The sequence below is a fragment of the Sturnira hondurensis genome, unplaced genomic scaffold (genome assembly GCF_014824575.4).
Source record: "Sturnira hondurensis isolate 20B ecotype Veracruz unplaced genomic scaffold, ASM1482457v3 Scaffold0008761, whole genome shotgun sequence".
Lineage (NCBI taxonomy): Eukaryota > Metazoa > Chordata > Mammalia > Chiroptera > Phyllostomidae > Sturnira > Sturnira hondurensis.
Window position 1 is genome coordinate 4,547,071 of NW_028081392.1, and position 19,821 is coordinate 4,566,891.

The 19,821-nt window shown below is 49.2% G+C and overlaps 1 protein-coding gene across 1 annotated transcript in view; it reads right to left on the reverse strand.

The window, feature by feature from the left end:
• The window catches only part of DUSP29 (dual specificity phosphatase 29), a 36,958-nt gene extending 26,453 nt beyond the window's left edge, over positions 1-10,505 (reverse strand). Inside the window, exon 1 of the mRNA XM_037055798.1 lies at positions 10,444-10,505. The gene's annotated coding sequence lies outside the window, so the exon portion shown is untranslated. The remainder of the gene's footprint in view (positions 1-10,443) is intronic.
• Between the last annotated feature and the right edge of the window lie 9,316 nt (positions 10,506-19,821).

Here is a 19,821-nt window from a genome sequence, read left to right on the forward strand (position 1 = left end):
TATTTTGTTCCAGGCCCTGTTACAAGTGCTTTACAATCATTAGCTCATTTAATCTTATTAACAACCCTTCGAGGTAGGTGCTGTTATTAGCTCCACTTTACAGATGAGGAAAACTAAGTTGAGAATGTTTGTAACACGGGTCTTAGTCTTCTGAGAAAAAGTCATTGCTGAGGGTTGGGGGTAGGGAATTCCAGCCTGAGGAGGGGCAGGCAGGAGGGTGCAAAGAATGTGAAAAAGGGCTGTTCGCCTCAAAGACCACCAGGTATGCCCAAAGGACTCAGAACACAGTTGGAAGAGGTTCCTGCTTTTCCCAAATGCGGCAACTGGAACATGAAAAATAAAAATGACTGTAGTGGATTGAAACACATTAAACATTTAAATTGTAATGCTGCACGAAAAAATTATTCACTCACTGTTGGAAGACGCTCGGGCACCAGCTCATTACTTTGAAGAGAGATAAGTAAAGGGGAAGAATCTAGCATTATTTATCACTCCTTTCTGATATAAACTGTACTACTGAGCCTGCTTCTAAAGTATGGCCGGTAACAAAAAGGAAGGAAGCACCATTGCACCCCACCCGACCAGCCAGCGGATGTGGGCGTGACCAGTGACTGCCAGCAGCACAAGGCGAGGCGCGCAGGCGTGCGGGCCTTCTGGTGGCAGCGCAGCCCCGCGACGGCGGCAGTCTCGCCAAAGGAATCCGGACTCTGATCAGGGTCCTCAGAGCCTAGCTCTAATGCCCGATGCGTGGGGGATTCGGAGGACAAATTAGACCAGAGGGCCTGGTCTGAGAAACCCAAGTGCAATATTCACAGGTGGAATAACACAATATCTGAGATTTGCTTCCAGAACAATACAGTTGGAAAAACAAAATCACATATTGTGTGGGGGGTGGAGGGTACCAGTGGGGTGTGGTGGGGCCAGATTGGCCGTGGGCGTGGGTGGTAGGGGTTGGGTGACGGTTGCGAGGTTGTTACTGTTTTTCCCTGCGTGTGTGTAACTTTCCATTTACAAAGGTTTTGAAAAGGAAAGAGCTGAAACCACTGCTCTGGGAAATTCAGTTCACCCAAGTCCAGAGCAGATAAATGTAGAAGATCACTAGCTAGCAGAGTGTGTGTGTCTTCAGGGATCACGGGAAAGCCAGGACCGGTGACTTTCCTCTGCAGAATCCTGAGTTGGGGGCTGGGGGTGAGGGGCAGCAGAGGTGGCCCTTCTCTGGAGTCTTTTGAATTGTGATCTAAAGACCCTCAGAATCACCTGGCACTTGCTAAAATACAGGTTCCTGGGTTGCACCCTGGACTGCGGTACAGGCCTACGCATCTGTATTTCAACAGGCTACCAAATGAGTCTGAGGCTCAGCAAAGTTGGATCGTTTCCCAAGAGTCTGGCTAAAGAGCCACGGAGCTTCTGTGTCAAGGGAAGGGTAGTTAGGATGCTCAGCATGTTTTCATCTTCTCGCTGGAGTGGAGACCACCAGGTCTTTAAACCGGAACAAGGGTGTGGACTAGGACAAGGCAGGGGCTGGGCTTCTTGAAGACGGCTCCTTAGTGGTACCTGTCTCTGTGGCCTCAGTGTCTGACACACAGGAGGCACTTAGAAAGGATTTGTCGAATGAGGACATGGCTTAGTGAGGGACTGGAATGAGTGAACGGGGGACAGAGGGGATGAGTTAGTGAAGGACTGTGAGGCCTGTGGTGGGGACTCAGCCAGAGCTGATGACGCAGGACTGAGCCTCCAGGCCACTTTGAAGGAGGATGGAAGGTGAGCAAAGGATGGACAAAGCCCCGAAGTGGGTGGTGGCTCAGGTCCGAACTCACTCTGGGGCCTGCCTGCTGGCGTTTCCAGTCACCAAGGAAGGAGCTGTTTCAAGGGACGACCAGAAACTTCAGTGGCAGGCACCAGCACGGACACCTGTCTCCTTGAGGCTGTAGTTATATCTCTCTTTGCTTCAGGCCTTGATTTGGGGAGGGCTGGAGCTCAGCCCATCCAGGGCACCAACTCTTCTTATGTCAAAACGAGAAGAAACTGGGCATCATGTACCCACATTTGGGGGAGCAGGCTGTCTCAAACCCTGCTTGCCACTAAGGAGGCTTCAGAAGAGGTGATTTCAGGGAGACGCTGGAGGAAACGGCATTCTGAAACCTCTGCCTGCCTCCTTTGATCTCTGAAGCTGACCTCACCCTGGCTGAGGCCGTTGTTCCAGTATTCTGTGGAAGGAGCCATCCCCATCCCCATCTCCGCGCTGAAAGCCTCGGCTGGATTTCCAGACAGAAGAGGAAGTGGCGCGGTCTACCCAGAGCGGCTTGGCACGCAGAGGAGCTCTGGGATCTATTATCCTCCAGCGTGCAGATTGGATGGGGGAAGAGAACAAAGCGCAGAGCCGGCCAGAAACCACAGACCTGTAATCTTTCCAAATCCTGAAGGCGGCTTGTGTGCATCCCTCTCTGCGTGGCTCCCAAATCTCCAAATCTCAGAGAGGCCAGGACCGTCTGTTTCCCAGATCACAGCCAAAATGGAAGGGGAAGACAAATCTGTTCTGTTTGGTTTCCATAGATTCGACCCAGAGATTAACTGCCAAGGTCTCAATGACACACACAATATCAATCACAGACTAAATGTCATAATGAGAGCTGGGCAGGTTGTCAAGAGAGGCCTCCAGATTCCTGTTACAGCTTCATATTTAAAGGTTTGGTCCCAGGAAACCAAATGCCAACTTGACGGCTACTTGGCCTCTGTGTTTCGTCAGCCTGCTTCTTCCTCAAAGGGTACTAGAGTCGGCTCCTTCTTGGAGGGGCCGGCCAGGTTACGCAGAGAAGGGGAATGGCTTGGGTGTTAAAGAACAAAACAAACACACAAAAGTCTAACTGTTGACCTCAGGCAGGAGACATTAGGGAGTGGTGGGGACTGTGGCACAGGGAAGAGCATATGCCCCCCCCCATCCCATGTGGGAATGCAAGCCCAGATCGTCTGACATTCTTCTGAGAATTCAGAAAGGCAGCATTCTGTGAGAAATCTGCTGGTTTGTAAGTGTAGGCAGCTGTAGCAGATGCTTTCCTTGTTCTGCCTCAGTCCTCGGTCAGCTCATTGCATTATAAATGGACAGTGCCCTTATACACAAAAGACTTCCTCTCTGAAGACCTGATACTTCCCTACTTGAGGATGTTTTCTGGTATTTGCTCTGATCAGTCCTAACATATTGAGGGTTACTCCCAGAAGTCATTGGAATGAGGAGTTGGTGGACAACTAACCCAACTTCTTCCACCCTGAGTGGGACCATTTTGGAATCTGTCCTCCAGTCTCCTGAAGGCTCGCTGGGTTCTCCCACCCGCCCAGAGAGGCCCCCAGCTCCCTCACACGTCCTCTGCTGGCTCCCAGTCTCACTTATCCATTCCATACTGTGCTTCCCGGAGCACCTAGCAAATAAACAACCAGCACCCAAACCCTGGTTTCAGGGTCTGCCTTCGAGGGAAACTAACCTAAGATAGAGCTAATTTTAAAGCACTTAGAGATACTGTGGCCCCAGAGAGTGCAGGGGCCAAGTGGTACCTGACCGCTAAGGCCTGGAGTGCCATTTCCTCTGTGAAACAGCGGCTTTGCCTTTGAGGAGCTATTTGCAGGAATAACACAGGGACCCCCTGTTAATTCCCACTCCATTTCAGAATTTTTGATGGTACAGCTTGCATTTGGTTAAAGGCTTCCCTTGCCCACGGAGGAGAGGTTTTGATCTGAATTCAAAACTGCTAAAAAATGGGCAAAGAACCTGAACAGACTCTTCTCCAAGGAGGACATACAGAGGGCCAGGGACACATGAAAGGATGCTCAGCATCACTAGCCATCAGAGAGATGCAAATTAAAACCACAGTGAGATACCACTTTACACCAGTGAGAATGGCTATCATAAACAAATTAATAGACAGTAAGTGCTAGTGAAGATGTGGAGAAAAGGGAACCCTAGGGCACTGTTGGTGGTAATATAGACTGGTGCAGCCACTGTGGAAAACAGTGTGGAGTTTCCTCAGAAAACTAAAGATGGGACTGCCTTTTGAACCAGCAATTCCACTGCTGCGACTATACCTTAGAATCCCGAAACACCAATCCAAAAGAACCTATGCACCCAATGTTCATAGCAGCACGATTTACAATGGCCAAGTGCTGGAAGCAGCCTAAGTGCCCATCAGTAAATACGTGCATCAAAAGCAATGGTACATATACACAATGGAATTCTATGCAGCAGAAAGAAAGAAGGAGCTCCTACCCTTTGCAACAGCATGGATGGAACTGGAGAGCATTGTGCTAAGTCAAATAAGCCATGTGCTGAGGGACAAATACCATATGATCTCACCTTTAAGTGGAACCTAATCAACAAAACAAACAAGCAAAATAGAACCAGAGACATTGAAATAAAGAACAAACTGACAGTGACCAGAGGGGAGGGGGGAGGGGATAGTGGGGGGAAAAGGAGAAGGGTTGTCAAGGAATGTGTATAAAGGACACATGGACAAAGCCAAAGTGGGGTATGATCAAGGATGGAAGGTGGGGATGGCTGGGGCCGGGCGGGGAGTGGTGGAGAGAAAATGGAGACAACTGTACTTGAGCAACAATTACAAAAAAAAAAAAACAACCCTGTAACTTTGACACCATGATTTGNAAAGAACAAACTGACAGTGACCAGAGGGGAGGGGGGAGGGGATAGTGGGGGGGAAAGGAGAAGGGTTGTCAAGGAATGTGTATAAAGGACACATGGACAAAGTCAAAGTGGGGTATGATCAAGGATGGAAGGTGGGGATGGCTGGGGCGGGGCGGGGAGTGGTGGAGAGAAAATGGAGACAACTGTACTTGAGCAACAATTACAAAAAAAAAAAAACAACCCTGTAACTTTGACACCATGATTTGACTCCATGTCAAAAAAAATAAAATAAAAATATCAGTATTGTGGGCAAATGTCAGGGAGATTTCTTCCTGTTTCCTATTTTGGGACTCTTTTAATAAATAATTATATTTTCTAAAAAATAATCATGTCTTTATTCTTTTAAATGTGTTACCCAAGCAGAACAGTCTGGGCAGGACGCTGCTGGTGACCTCTGATGTGTGATTTCCACACCATCTTTCTTGCTCCTGGGACCTGGCACTTCCTTGGGGCTCTTCTACCTGTTTGTCGGCGCCCCACCCCCCCACCCCCCCGCCCCGTTCACAGTCTGGTGGCCCTTCTCTACTCTCCCAGCTCCAGCCATCACTGAGGACTCCGGTCTACACGCAGCATCCCCCCCTGAGCTTCACTTCCTTTTTAATAATACGGAGCTACAACAAGAGGGATAAAGGTGCTTTTTAAAACAGACAAACAAAAACCCCAGCCTGAGCCTTTTTTTTCTAAGGTGGAAAATGGGAGGAGCCGGGTGGATGAATTGTTCATTTCAGCGGGACCATTAAATCTCTAAGGGGACCCCTTGAGTCCACAGAGACTGGCCAGGTAGCCATGCCCAGAAATGTGAGCCAGAGAACTGGCCTCCTGCTTAATAAAAAAAATATTATTTGAGTATAATTAAAAAAAATTTTTATCCTCACCCAAGGATATGCTTATTGATTTTAGAGAGAAGGGAAGGGAGAGAGAGAAAGAGGGAGAGAAACAATGATCAGTTGCCTCTTGTGCACACACAAACCCACAGCCTAGGCATGTCCCCTGACCGGGAATCAAACCTGCGACCGTTCAGGTTTACACTCCAACCAACTGAGCCACGCCAGCCAGACTTCATCTGAGTACACTTCTGTTGAGAAAAAGGGAAGCCCTGAAGTGTGGCCTAGAAAACAGTGGCATGAAACACAGGGAGCTGAGCTGTTCTGTACAAGAAAGCAAGGGGAGTTCTGCGCTCTCTAGAACATTCCCAGAGCACGTGTCAGGGGCCCTGCTGCCAGGTGGAGGAGGGAGGGCCTGGGGCCAGAGACAGCCAGGTGAGGTGGCTGTGCCAAGGGGGCTCAGCCCCAGGACTAAGCACTGGGATTCCCACCAACACTGTAGTGCCCCATAGTTCTCTGTGCCACCCCAAACCTGGGGTGACACTGTTAAACACGACAGATGGCCGTGTTTGTGGCGGTTTGGAGAAGTCAAAGTGAAGGAGGCCTGCGCCAGTGGAGAGAAGAAACCAGAAACGTATGAAGCAGCCTGTACAACGTGATTCTGTTCTTATACAAAAAACCATTTCACCAAAATAGTAACACCAGCTATATACTTATTTTAGAGGGATGAAATTACACGTGACTTTTTCTTCTTCTTTTTAAGGAAACATCTTTTCTAAAATTGCTGTGATGAACAGGTGTTATTTGAGTACATGGAGGGGGGGAAACCCGTGGAAGTTCTATTTTAGAATTTTTCTGGGCACAGTCGATGCTCACCCTAAACCTGTGGGCTGAGGCACAGGAGATGCCTTCAGGACGAGGCCCGACCAGGTGGTCCGAACATCTCGAGTGGCACTCAGCCCTCTCCCAGTGAGTGGAGCTCCCTGAAGGCAGGGATGTGTCCTCCTTGAGGCCTCTGGTGGCAGCAACCAGGCCTAGGTCATATCAGAAGGTCATTCTAGTCCCTCAGTGCTTTTCAGGAAACCAGAGGGGACTCAAGTTTTGTGGGTCCTGAAACTTCTATAATATCTTCAAGAGAGAGAACACCAAATAGCAACAGGGCCTTGGAAGAGGCCAGTACAATGTGGGGTTCTGAAGCTTCAGGGTAATCCATGTCTGGGGGCAACTTTCTTTCCCTTTGATTGGAGACAGATGCCAGATGAAGAGGGCAGTGTGCCTCCTGTCCCCTGTGGAGTCAGAGCCAGTGTCCTCGACTTGCCTTAGCCTGGTCTGGGTTCAGTCCAAGTCAGCCAGCCTCGGGGTGCTCTGCTGGGTCCCAAGTGGGGCTGGGAAGTGGCCTCGGTTCCTCTGTGGCTTCACCTTAGATGTTAGGCCAACACCCAGGCTTTACTCACACACCCTGTTAAGAGCCAGAGATGGACTAAACCAGAGAGGTCTCTGCCTTCCAGGAGTTTTTGGTCTAATAGTGTGGTTTATAATCTAATCTTTAAAAAAAAATTCTCCTCTTTTATGTCGGGGCATAAATGTGTATTGCGTATTTACACTCCCAGTGCACTGGGACCGTGGGGAAAGTGTGTGTTGGAATGCATGCAGGCCGCACCTCTTCCATGACACCACCCAAGGTGGGCTTGGCCGGGGCCTGGAAAGAAGGGGGGACTCGGAACGTTACTGCGGTTGTGTAAATTACTCTATTAGGAGAGTAATACCTACTGCTGAGGTATGTGGAGGGACGGAATTTGGCAGCAAGGTACACGTAAAAATATACATATTTTTAATTTTCTACAAGTCAGTGCTTGTCTTTCGCATCTTAAATCTACAAAAATGATCCCAACCAGGAAATAAAAGTTGTGGATCTTTTAAAAATTAAAACTTGGACATGAAAACCCAGGAATTTTTTTTGTTGCCTGTAATTTAATTCTTAATGTATCAGACATAATCCAAGTTCAACAGATTTCTTTTTTTATTCTGGCAAGAATGTTAACAGGAGGCAATTATGTGAATTAATATAAACTTCTTTTATTAAAAAAACAAAAGGCTTCATTTAAAGAGGTAATTTAATATTCCTTCTACGATGGTGTTGATGTCATTAACTTGTTTGATTAACTCTTCAAATGGTTTCAAAGTGCTTCAGGGTGGTAATTTATGAACTCCTAATTGATCTCCCCAATCTTGGTTTGGCAGGGTTGGGCCTCCGGGAAGCTGTTGGAGGCCCACACTGGGCCTTTTTCTCAGACAAGGGGGCCGACCAGCCAGGATGGACTTTTCCTCTGCGGCCTGGCCCTGAGGGCCGAGGAGACGGCACCGGGGCCGAGCGGCTGTGACGTCCGATCAGGCCAGTTGCGGTTGCTGACCCCCAAGCAGCTGAGCCTCTGCTCCCTCTGAAGACGTGTGGGAACACTGCCGGCCGTCTCACAGCTCGTGAATTCAGGAATAGATGGCCTTTCAGTCCAGGTCTTTCAAGCACCATTTCCCACTGTGCCTCCCCTCAGCACATCAGGCTTTTTTTGTGCAGGGAAAGACAAAGGAGGGTAGAGTATGGCGGTGTGCCCCTCACCATGGGGCCCCACCACTCCACTTCCCATTCAGGCCAGTGACTCCTCACTAGGCCTGTCTCTCAATGCTGTGCAGCAAGGCTCTGGGCCTTGGGAAGGCTGGGGGCCAAGTGCCCGCCTCTTAAAGCTGCCACAAAAGTTCACTGAAAAATCAAGGGCCTGGCAAGACTCCGAGAAATGATCATATGGTTGGTTACTTTTATCATATGCCCAGCAATTATCTACTCTCAAAACCTCCTAGACAGGCAATAGCTGCCCCCACTTTACAGATTTAAAAAAAGGGGGATCAGAAAGATTGTTAGTAACACAACAACAAGCTAGTGAGTGGTGAGGCTGGGGTCCAACCCAAGCAGCCAAGTATCCCAGCCCATGCTAATGGACAGGTCACTCCATTCTTGGTCACCAAGTATGTGCTCCTGAGAGCAGGCCTGGGCCTCTCAACTTTGTGTCCTTCCCCAGCCAGAAGCACAGACTAGTGTGAAGTCCAGGAAAGGGCTCTCACTGGCCTGCGTCTCACGTACATTGGGTTTACAGTAGCTCCCTCATTTACCAGCAGGGATAATAGCCACCTCCCTGGTTGTTGGATTAAATGAGGCAATATAAGTTCTTGGCACATTGGCATGGGCTCAGAGAATGTTTCATGAAGGGGAAGCAAGGAAGCAGAGGGGTGGGTGGGTGTAGAATTCCCAACTGCGTTGGGAGCTAAATTCTGAGCCAAGAATAGGGAAGAGTGAGTAGGGAGGTTTGACTGAGGATGAGGGTCTCTGGGGGGAGCTGTGGCAAACCAATGGGGCATAAACAAGCCTGAACATTCTGCAGGTGATGGGGCTCAGTTGTTTCCATATGAAGCGCAGCAAGGCTTTGGGAAGAGGAGAAAGGACTCTCTCCAGCTGTTGATACCGGCTGGTGGTACCTGGCGGATACTAACAACTGTGGAATTGGTGGGCCTGGAACCATCAACGGTCACCAGAAGTGAAAATGCCATCACCCCCTGCTCTGGGGTCACGCTGAAGAGGACAAACGGAGCTATGACCTCTGGCGTCAGGCCCTGGAGTGGCTGTTTCCAGGCCCCGGCCCCCAAAGAGGCTTCAGGGCCCGCTGACCTCCCCCTCACTCCCACATCCCACCTCTCATCCCCTTGCCCAAGGCTTTTTCCTTGGACCAGACTTTGCCGCCCTTCAAGTTGTTCATACATGTCATTTGGTGGGACCAAAATGATTTTTCATGAAGAGGACAAGGAGGGGCCCCAAGGGAAAAGTCAGGGCAACAGAATAAGCTCTGAGTACCCGGGACCCTCAGGTGCTGGGGCCTTACGGGAGGAGGCCTCTCTCCACACACTCCTTGTGCCCCTCCCCTCTCACTCTGAGCTTTCCGCTCGGGTTGTTCCCAGCTTTCCAGAACAGTAAGAGCCTCCCACTCCCCACAGCTCTTGCGTCCCACGCCCAGGAGGCGCCACTGGGGCCATAGGACAAGGGCGCCAGGGTCCAAGGGAAGACCCCTGGTCTGAGACGCAGGATGCCCTCCCACCTTGCTACCCAAGGTGCTACCCAATAGCTACACGCTGCTATTTTGGCCCAGAGGCTCTGTCCCTCTGTGACTCAGTCTCCCCATATTTACCAAGGCATCATCCTCAGCCCCATCCTCCCAAACAGGATTGGGGGAAGCCTTAAATATTGATCCCCGTTCAGGGTACATACCTAGGTTGTGGGTTGGACCCCTGGCTAGGGCACGAACAGAAGGCAACGACAGATTGGTTTTCTCAAATCGTTCTTTCTCTCTCTCTCCCTCCCTGCCCCAACCTCATCCCATTTCCCTTCCTCTCAATAAAATATATTCTCAGGTGAGGATTTCAAAAATACATAGTCCTTCTGCCTGAATGATCCTTAGGGAGAATTCTCATCCGTGGGGTTTGGATTTGTGCTTTGTGTTGCCCTACCCATGATGCAAGTCACTCTGGTGCCTCTCCCCCAGCTCCCGCTGAGATTTCCCCCCTCAATGGGCTAAATGGACAAATGCAGACCTTGCTGGAATGTGATACAGTGTGTCCGATGCCTTCGCTGAGCTTTAACCCTCCCCGTTACCCTTTAGAAACAGACATTGAACTGAAGCTCAGATTTGGAGGGAGGCAAGCAGAGAAAATTCCATGGAGTCTCTAGAGAAAAATGGGTAACGAGAAGCCTTTCACACTAAAAGAATGTCAGCTGTCCTCTGTCTCTCCAGAAATAGGGTAGGAAGGGGGCTTCTAATCCCTACACCCAGGCCCCTGAAGGACATTTGGCTGGACCCAAGAGATGCCAGCCTCGCCGCCCCAGGGCCTTACCTGTGCGCACTGGGGCCACACTGGGTCAGGAGGTGCTTGTCCGAAGGGCGTGTGGCGCCGCACACTCAGCCACCCAGACTGGCATCTGAGGGCCTATTTTTAGGGTCCGATCTGCTGACGCCGACCTCGTGTGCTGCCCAGTCTGAGAAGAAACCCGAGGCGTCTGCTTCACCAGTGTGACCTGAAACCCTTGACTTTGGGAGTCCTGTACCTGAGCCCACACACTTGTCCCTGGCTGGGCCACAGAGGCAGAACATGTGGCTGCAGGGGCGGGGGGTTGGGGGGGGTGCACTGGCAGGGGATTTGCCAGTATTGTTTTCTTGGGATGGATGAGGCCAGGTGTCTGGTGGGGCCCTGCTGGTGTCTCTGTCCTGGAGCGTTGGAACGGGGAAGGTTTACGTGCTGGCCCAGGGCCTGTGGGAGGGTTGGGGCACTTAGCCTGGAGAAGAACTCTCCATTTCAGTGTTTTCTGGGAGTTTCTGGAGCTATGTCTGGAGGGTGGATGCAACGGATGCCGCATCATGTGAGACAGTCCATGAAATGCCCCCACGAAAGACTGTAAACTTGGTTCATTCTCAGTGTTGCTTCCCGCGAGACCTCTAGTTAAGCGCTTGACCCTTCTGGGCTTCAGAGGGGGAAAATAATCATAATGCTATCCTCTTGTGCTTTTATGTTGTTAAGGTAAATGACATAAAGTATGGACAGTACGTAGTGCCTGGCATGTGCTAAACATTTAAAAATGCTAGGTGGTATTAGGATGCCAAAAATATTTCCAACTCCACAGTCATTCCCAGGCCTCTCTGTTCTTGGCAGCTTCTTCTCTCCATCTCCTGCCTCTTCGGCTCCAGGATCCGCGCCCCCAGCCCCACCGCTGTGGCCTTCCTTTTCAGTGCTGAGTGCTGCAGACCTGCACAGGCTCCTCCAACTTCCTAGTAAAATCTTTCCAGGGATTCTTACAGTTCCTTATAGTGAATGGGGGGGTGGCGGTTTCCATCCTCGTCACCCACTTTGGGGTATACACTAATGTGTGAAGGATTGGGAGGAGATGGGGGGTCACCAGTCTCCCCACATCCTTCACTTAATAGGGTCTTCTTGAGTCAGGCCATTGTATTGTTCTCTCCAACTTTGTATTCTGCAAACCGAAGATCTTCCTCACAATTTGCTTGTTCAGCCCCTGCCAGATTTATTCAGAGTGGTTATTTCTAGTAATTTCCATTGTGAAACTGCTCAGAGACTTAGCTTTTACGGATTTCTTGGCACAAAAAATACTCACAGGGCAGAGACTCCGGACCCGATTGTACACGAAGGTCAAAACATCAGGGCCCACCAGTCCCCGCTGGCGATGCGGGGGTCGGAGCCGCGGGTCAGAGACCCTTCTTCAGTCACCCCAAGAACTAAAGTAGTCAGAGCTGCTGGAGCCAACAAAGCCCGAAGATGGATTTCCATCTCACTGGGGGCCCCACCCCAGCCCAACTCAAGAGCTAAGGAGGCAAGAGAGGCCTCTGAAGATGTAGGCTCAGCATGGGGCAAAAATCAAACATCTAACGACATGGGAGATAGATAGATAGTACTTCACCCTAGGAGGGTGTTCAAGTAAATAAGGCCAATGAAAGAATTAGGTGGGTTGCTGGATCACCCCCTCCATTAGAGGACACCCTAAAAGTGGTTGGCCGGAAGACTGGTGATGCTCTCTCCACATCCTCCAGCGCTCAAGCCTTCACACACTAAAAGCACACCCCCAAGAGGATGACAAGGGTGGGGGAGGGTGGAAAACCAGGTCATTAATTCTGAGGAGCTGTAGGCAGCCCTGGAAGACTTTGTCAGAAGAGAGTGGTGGTGGTGACATGAGATGCCTGATCTGTCTGTCTTCTAGCAGCTGAAGAGTTCACCTGTGGCCAAAATGACCGCGTTCCCTGCCTAACGCTAAGGGCGGAACTCGGGCCCTGGGTAGATCCCAAGAGCTGCTGTGTGTGGACACAGCACACACATCGTTCTGCTGGGGTGGGAGTGAACCAGGTAATCAGTCACAGGCTGCACTCAGGGATGTTGCCAACTATTCTGAACTCCAAGGACAGTCCGCCGGGACTCCGCCCCAGCAGGCTGCACCAGCGCAGGTGAAGGGTCATCGTAGCTGGTTAAGGGCTCAGCGGTAGCAGCGTTTGATATGGTTTCCTCCCTCCCACTGCCAATCCTCTGACCCATGTTATTTTCATTAGCAAAGTCCTTTTCCCCAGAATCTCCCTCTACTTTTTCCATTTTCAGGTACAGGTGGACACTGCTCTTTGTCTCAGCTTCTCTGGATCAGATTCCCACTTAGGCCCAGTGGCAAAGTGTGGCAGAAAATACACTCCCCACAAACATGTCCACATGCTAATCCCTGGGTCCTGTGAGTACATGTCAGGAGGCACAGGGGAATTAAGTTTGCTAATCATCTGATCTTAAAATAGGGAGAGTAGCGTGGGTCCTCCAGGTGGGCCCAACGTAATCATGAGGGTTCCTGGGAGAGACAGGCAGAAGAGGAGACGGAAGCGTTGCAACGTGAGAAGGACTCAAATCCCCACCGGCTGCCTCTGAAGGTGGAGGAAGGGGCCGAAAGGCCCTCGCAGCTGGAAAAGGCAAGTAATCGGATTCCCCTCTGGAACCTACCTGAGGAATGAGGTCCTGTCGGCACCTTGATTTTCACCCAGTGAGACCCATGTCGGACTTCCGACCTACAGGACTGTAAGATAATGAATGTGTTGTTTTCAGCCACTGAGTTTAATTTGTTAGAGCAGCAATAGGAAACAAATGCATGAGATTTGACTAATACATGACTTTTCTGAGTCCAAAAGACCCAGGGGTCTCCAGTGCTCTGCAGACACCTGAGATCATGCAGCTGCTGAGTCCAGCTGGCCCCAGGATTGAAGCTGCCCTCTCAGACAGAACCCACTGGGTGGAGCCACATCCATCTCTGAGGCAGACCTGTGCAGTCTGATGGCTGTAAGTCTGCTTCACCCCTAGAGGTCTCTCTTTTCTTTCGTATTAAAAAAAAAAACAACAAAGCAGCCCTGGCTAGTGTAGCTCAGTGGACTGAGTGTGGGCCTGCGAACCAGAGTATTTCAGTTCGATTCCCAGTCAGGGCACATGCCTGGGTTGCAGGCCAGTTCCCAGAACGGGACCCACGAGAGGCAATCATACATTGATATTTCTCTCCCTTTCTCCTTCCCTTCCCCTCTAAAGATAAATAAATAAAATCTTTAAAAAAAAAAAAGCAAACAGACTGAGGCCCGTGTTCTGCAGGAAGCCCAGAGCCCTCTGCACCATGTCAGACGACCAGAGGACCGCTCTGTGGGAGAGGTCTAGGCAGGGCGGCTCTCCTTCCCCCTGAGCCTGCTCTGCTGTAGCCCTCGTGCCTCCTCGCCCTCGAGGAGACCCTCTGGTCTCTCCCTCCTGCAGTCTCGCCCCAAGCTCGAGACACCCAGCTCTGTTTTTTTACTCTGAAGCGCATCCACCCCATGCCACATCACAGAGCAGGAGACAACTCCAAATTCAATGTCTAACCCCCCTATTCGAAAACCGTTGGCTGGACCCCCTGCCTAGGGAATTTCGTCCTTCAGAGGTTTCTGTCTCTGTGCCTGCCACATTGACAAAGCTCCTCTCTGTCTGTAAAGTCATCACAGCTGTCCTTTATCGGCGTTCTTGGCCTCTCGCTCTCTTCTCAGGGGCTGTGCCCCTCAACTGAGAGGTCCTTCCCCTATGATCATTTGGAGCAAGTCAACTCCCTCTTAGTCTCTGCCTCCCAAGCAGGCTGAGTCCAGGGGCCTCCCTTTTGTGTCAGAAAAGCCCAGCAAGGACGACACCAAACCAGAGTTCTCATACGGCCAAGGAAACCATCAACCAAACAAAAAGACAGCCTACTGAGTTGGAGAAGATAGTCGCCAGTAATATACCTCACAAGAGTTTAATATTCAAAATATGTAGGAAGCTCACACAATTTTACACCAAAACAACAAATTCCATTTTAAAAAATGGGCAGAGGACCTAAATAGACATGTCCCTGAAGAGGACATATAGACGGCTAATAGAAGTATGAAAAGATGCTCAACATCACTAACCATCGGGGAAGTGCACGTTAAAACCACAATGAGGTACCACCTCACACTGGTCAGAATGGCTGTCATCAGTAAATCAAGAAACAAGTGCTGGTGAGGGTGTGGAGAAAGGGGAACCCTTGTGCACTCTTGGTGAGATTAAAAATTGGTGTGGCCACTATGGAAATCAGTATAGAAGTTCCTCAAAAAATAAAAAATAGAACTACCATATATGATTGAGCAATTCCACTTCTGTGTGTTTATCTGAAGAAACCCAAAGCACTAATTTGAAAAGGCATGTGCCCCCCTATGTTTATTTCAGCGTTATTTACAATAGGCAAGATGTGGAAGTAACCTAAGTGAGCATCAGTAGAAAAATGGATAAAGAAGATGTGGCGCACATGCATAAACAATGGAATATTACTCAGCCATAAAAATGAATGAAAGCTTGCCATTTGTGATAGTATAAAGGGACCTAGAGAGTATTATACTAAGTGACCTAAGTTAGACAGAGAAAGACCAATAACGTGATTTCACTTATGTGTGGAATCTAAAAAAAACAAGCAAGCAAAACAGAAATTTATACAGAGAACATTTTGATAGTTTACAGAGGGTAGGGGGAGGGGAAATGGGAGAAAAAGGAGAAGGGATTGAGGGGTACATATCACCAGCTATAAAAACAGCCACAGGGCGGAAGTACAGCATAGGGAACATGGAGAATAATGCTGTGAGGACCACACACTGTGTCAGACGGCTGCTGGATCTACCAGGGTGATCACTTCATAAGGTGTATACATGTCTAATCACTACATTGCACACCTGAAACTAATGTAATATTGTATGTCAACTGTAATTGAAAAATTAAAAATTTTTAAATGGCCTTCCAAGGCATTTTCTTAGAGAAGTCACAAATCCAAGAGGGGAATTTTTTTACTTTCCTAGACAATATCACCCATTTTCGGAGGGACCCCATACCAGAAACACACAAACGTTGTGAGATACTGTCATGCCTCTATTGGAATGACTAAAAACAAAACCCGGCCACGCCAAACCTGGTAAGAATTTTGGGAGCTGGTGGAACTGTTCTGTATCTTGGCCACGGTGGTCGTGCATTTACACCCATTTGTCAGTAAAACCCAGAAGAGTGGCCTTTGCTCTGTGTAAATTTAAAAATTAAAAGGATACATGGGTGCCTCGTTTTCCTGGGATCTGGCTTTCCGCACTGGCACTGTGCAAGCCACAACTCTGTCCACTTCGGTGACTAACACCATTGAGGCCACAGAGAATGTGTTTCCCCTTCTCTTGTCCCAGGTCTTCTAACAAAAGAGGACTGAGTCTGAATTCTGTGAGGGTTGGTGGGCTACGTTGCTCTAAGCCTTGGAGCACGGGGAGGATTGGAACTGTGGAAATGAGAGAAGAGACGGCTTGTTGAGTTCATCCGGTCCCCAGCTCAGATAGTAGAAAAACCAGGTACGTTGTGCTGAGTGTCTTTGGCCGGTGTTCTGCTTCAGGGTTGTGCAGCTGAGCTGGAATTCATAGCAACAGTTGCATTACAGCTGAGAAAAACATTTTGTATATTAAACAGTGTGAAGTACTCTTTAAAGTATAGACAATGGTACCTTGGTCTTCATTGTTAATTCATTCCGATGAGTGGCGAGCAAGCGACGATGGATGGAGCATTTTCTCTTGCCAGGTGGCATTATGACTCCTGGGAGTTTTGGCAAGTGTGACAAGTGGCAAGCAAGTGCCAGGTGCTGAAGCATTTTTTCTCACTAAAATGTGATGGGTTGACAAGTTCTGAAGCCATCGAGTACTGAGGTACCACTGTGTGTATATGTAATATACATTATATGGATATTATATACATACAAGTACATCTATCTGCATATAGAGAAACGTGTGTGAAGGATAATGCCAATTCTTTACATTGACTACTAGAATTGTCAATAATTTTTTTTAACAGTGGTTTATAAAGGTTAACAAAACTTTCAAAGAAGTGAGTTAATATTTTCAGGTTCATTTATATTATTTTTATTTAAAGCTGATATTTGATAATTACATAGTCCCTTTTATTTTAATATGAAGTTTGAATGTTTTAGAAAAAGAACTCTTTTGAAAATGTACATGGAAATAATTTTAATTTTGTATTGTTTTTATTTAATTTACATTTTGGTAAAAATAACATTTACATTTGTTCACTGTGAATTGTTACATTATATTTTCAAGCCTTCAGATAAGCTCTGTCCAGTAGAAATATAATAATTACAAGCCATGTGTGCAATTTAAATTTTCCTAGTAGTCCCATTAAAGAGTACAAAAGCCCTGGCTGGGTGGTTTGGGTAGTTGGAGCATTGCCCAGCACACCAAAATGTTGTGGGTTCAAATCTCAGTCAGGGCACATACCTAGGTTGCGAGTTCAATCCCTTGTGGGAGCGTGTACGGAGACCACTAATCAACGTTTCTCTTTCTCGCTCTGTCTTCTTCCCTTTCTCTCTATATAAAATCAATAAACACATCCTTGGCTGAGGGCTTAAAAAAAGATTAAAAGATTTAGCTTTTTTACAAAAACAAAAAAAAGAGAAGGAAGGTGAAGTTAAATTCGAAAATGTGTTTTATTTAACTGACTATACCCCAAATATTACCATTTCAACATGTAATCACTATGAAAAATTATTGAGATATTTGGCATTCTTTTTTTCATGCCAAGTCTTTGACATCATGACTATTTCCCACTCGCAGCACATCTGACTCGGAGCAGCCAAGTTGCAGTTGCGCAACAGCCGCTGGGGCTGCTGGCCCCACTCAGACAGCTCAGGTCTAGGTCACCGGAAACCGGACAAGTCAGTGGGGTGACAGCAACTTGGGGAGGGGGCTTCCATTTGTCCTACTGCCCAGGCCCGACCTACCTACTTCCCACTGGATGACCACAGACCTTCCCCTTCCTGCGTCTGGGCTGTCCACAGTTCTTAAATCCTGTCTCACGGGCACCTGGAGGCTTGCTGGCAGCTGGCCAGGCTACATCTGCTATGCAGCTGTCACTCTGGACTCTGATAGCCCAGCACCTGAGGTCATCGTGTTTGAAGGGAAGGCCCCAGCGCCAAGGATGTCTCTCTGAATTCGATACCTCTGTGCAACATCCTGGCTGCCAAAATCCTGGGAGTCCCTGCTGCCAGCCTCCTGCTGGGGGCTCTGAAGCCGGCAGGACCCCGGGGCTGTCTGTGGGCTGGGGTCCCCTCAGAACCCCCCTTTCCCAGGAGACTGAGTGCCGCTTGAGCCCTGCTCCAATCTGTCAGTGACCTCAGCAAATGGGTCAATTGTGTCTCTGTTAGCAGCATCTCTGCCTTCCCGCCAGGACTTATTTATTTTACAGATAGATATCTATTTCCTCTTCACGGCTTGTTAATGCATCAAAGTGACATTGATAAGGCCTGACAGGGCGATTAGTTGTGTGTGGGGGAGGCAGGAGAGCAGGGAGAGGAGTGAAGGGCGGGCGCTTTGAAAATGTAAGGACTTGGGTTCAAATCCTGCCCCTCCACTGGGCTCTGAGTTGACACAAGTCTCCTAACTTCTTTGAGCCTGTCCTCTCATCTGTACATTGGGAGCAATAACAGCATCTACCTATAGGGTTTTCGGGAGGATTAAGTAAGATATGCACGCAAGCTCTTGGCTTCCACTAAGCAGCCAGTGCATACTGGCCATTGCAATTCTTTTTCTCAGTCTCCCTCAACTCTGATTGTTTTATGTCCCCCTGGATGGATGAAGAAATCCCTAAAAAAGGTTAAATTAACAGACCGCTGGGTTGGGACCTGAAGTCTCCCTGTGGATTCAGCAGACCTTTGCTGGGGCGAGGCCCTACTCTGTGCCCAGGCCCTGTTCTGGACGCAGACGGCTGGACAGGGAGGCAGGGAATCAGGGCCTGCCTTGGCGTCCGTACTGCGCAGTGGGGAAGCAGACCTCTAAGCACACACTGGCGGCCCAGTGGGCGAGGGCAATGACGGGGAGTGCACAGCGGCTGCCAAAAGGGCCAGGAGTCCCAGTAAAAGGCACTCAGAGAAGGCCCGCTTTGGCACTGGAGGAAGAAGGCTGGATGGGCGTGTCAGGTGCTAATGTGCTGTCAGCCGTGAACCCAGTAGGCACTCAGCAAACACTTGTACGGAGAGCTATACCACCCCAAACTGCCGTGGACATTTTACTCACAGTCCAACAATGGGCATTAGCCAACCCATGTTTCTTCAGCCAAGTCAGGGACCTGACTTGGGGCATTCCATTTCAGAGGCATTGTCTGGGAGGGAATAGTAATAATAACAAATAATACACAGGTGGGGCTGAGTGGGCCCCCTGGACTGATCGGTCAGGGCCCAACATGGGACAGAATTCACCAGGGACTTTTTAAATGAAAAGATGTTAATAAGAGGACTGCACGCAGAGTGTGCATATGGTTAAGGGAACCACCAAGGGATGCTGAAGCGCCCAGGAAGTAGACATGGTGGAAAGCCCGGGGACACAGATGTGGCAGCAACCCAGCTCAACCTGGAAGATGAGGAAAGCCCTCTCAAGAGTGGCAGAGCAACGAGGTGGAAGGAACTCGGGTCCCTCCCCACAGGACCTCTTAGAGCTGAGTCACCTCACCAGACTGGACTGTCCACCTATCCCCGTACAGTGATGTGAGAGAGAAATAAACAGCTGTCTGTTGAAGCCACTGGATTTTGAAGTCTCTGTTACAATAACCTAGTCTGCATCCCAAAGCATTCGGGGCTTGTGTGGTTGAAATGGGGAGGGAAAGAATATTAGCAGACGAGGGTCTAGATCCCATGAGGCCTGCTGGCCATGCTAGGAGCTTGGATTTTTTCTAAGGAGGATGGTTATGTGACCTGATTTGCATTTTAAGAAGAACATTCTGACGGCTACCTGGGAAATGGACGTGGTAAACTGAAACAGACGTAAATTTCCCCCCACACGAGATATTGGTGGACTGAGTTAGGAGAGAAACTCACGTGTTATTAAGCAACTATGCCACTTCAGTGCCTGTGCACACGGCCCGGGCCTGTCGCTGAGGTGAGTCTCAGGGAGGGGGGGTCAGGACCCAAAGGGACCCAGCGGTTGCTGGCTCGTAATGGATGGAAAATGCTCTCACTCTGCCCATCCCGGCACAGCACCTGTACGGGCTAGGCAGCATGGTAGAAACTGAGGGAGGAGGAACAGGACAGACCATGTCACCACCCTCATGTTGCTGCTACTCTTGTCACTGGGAGGTACAGAAAGGGTGTGTTTTTCTTTAGTTCTTCTAACCTTCCCCACGGGCCCCTCC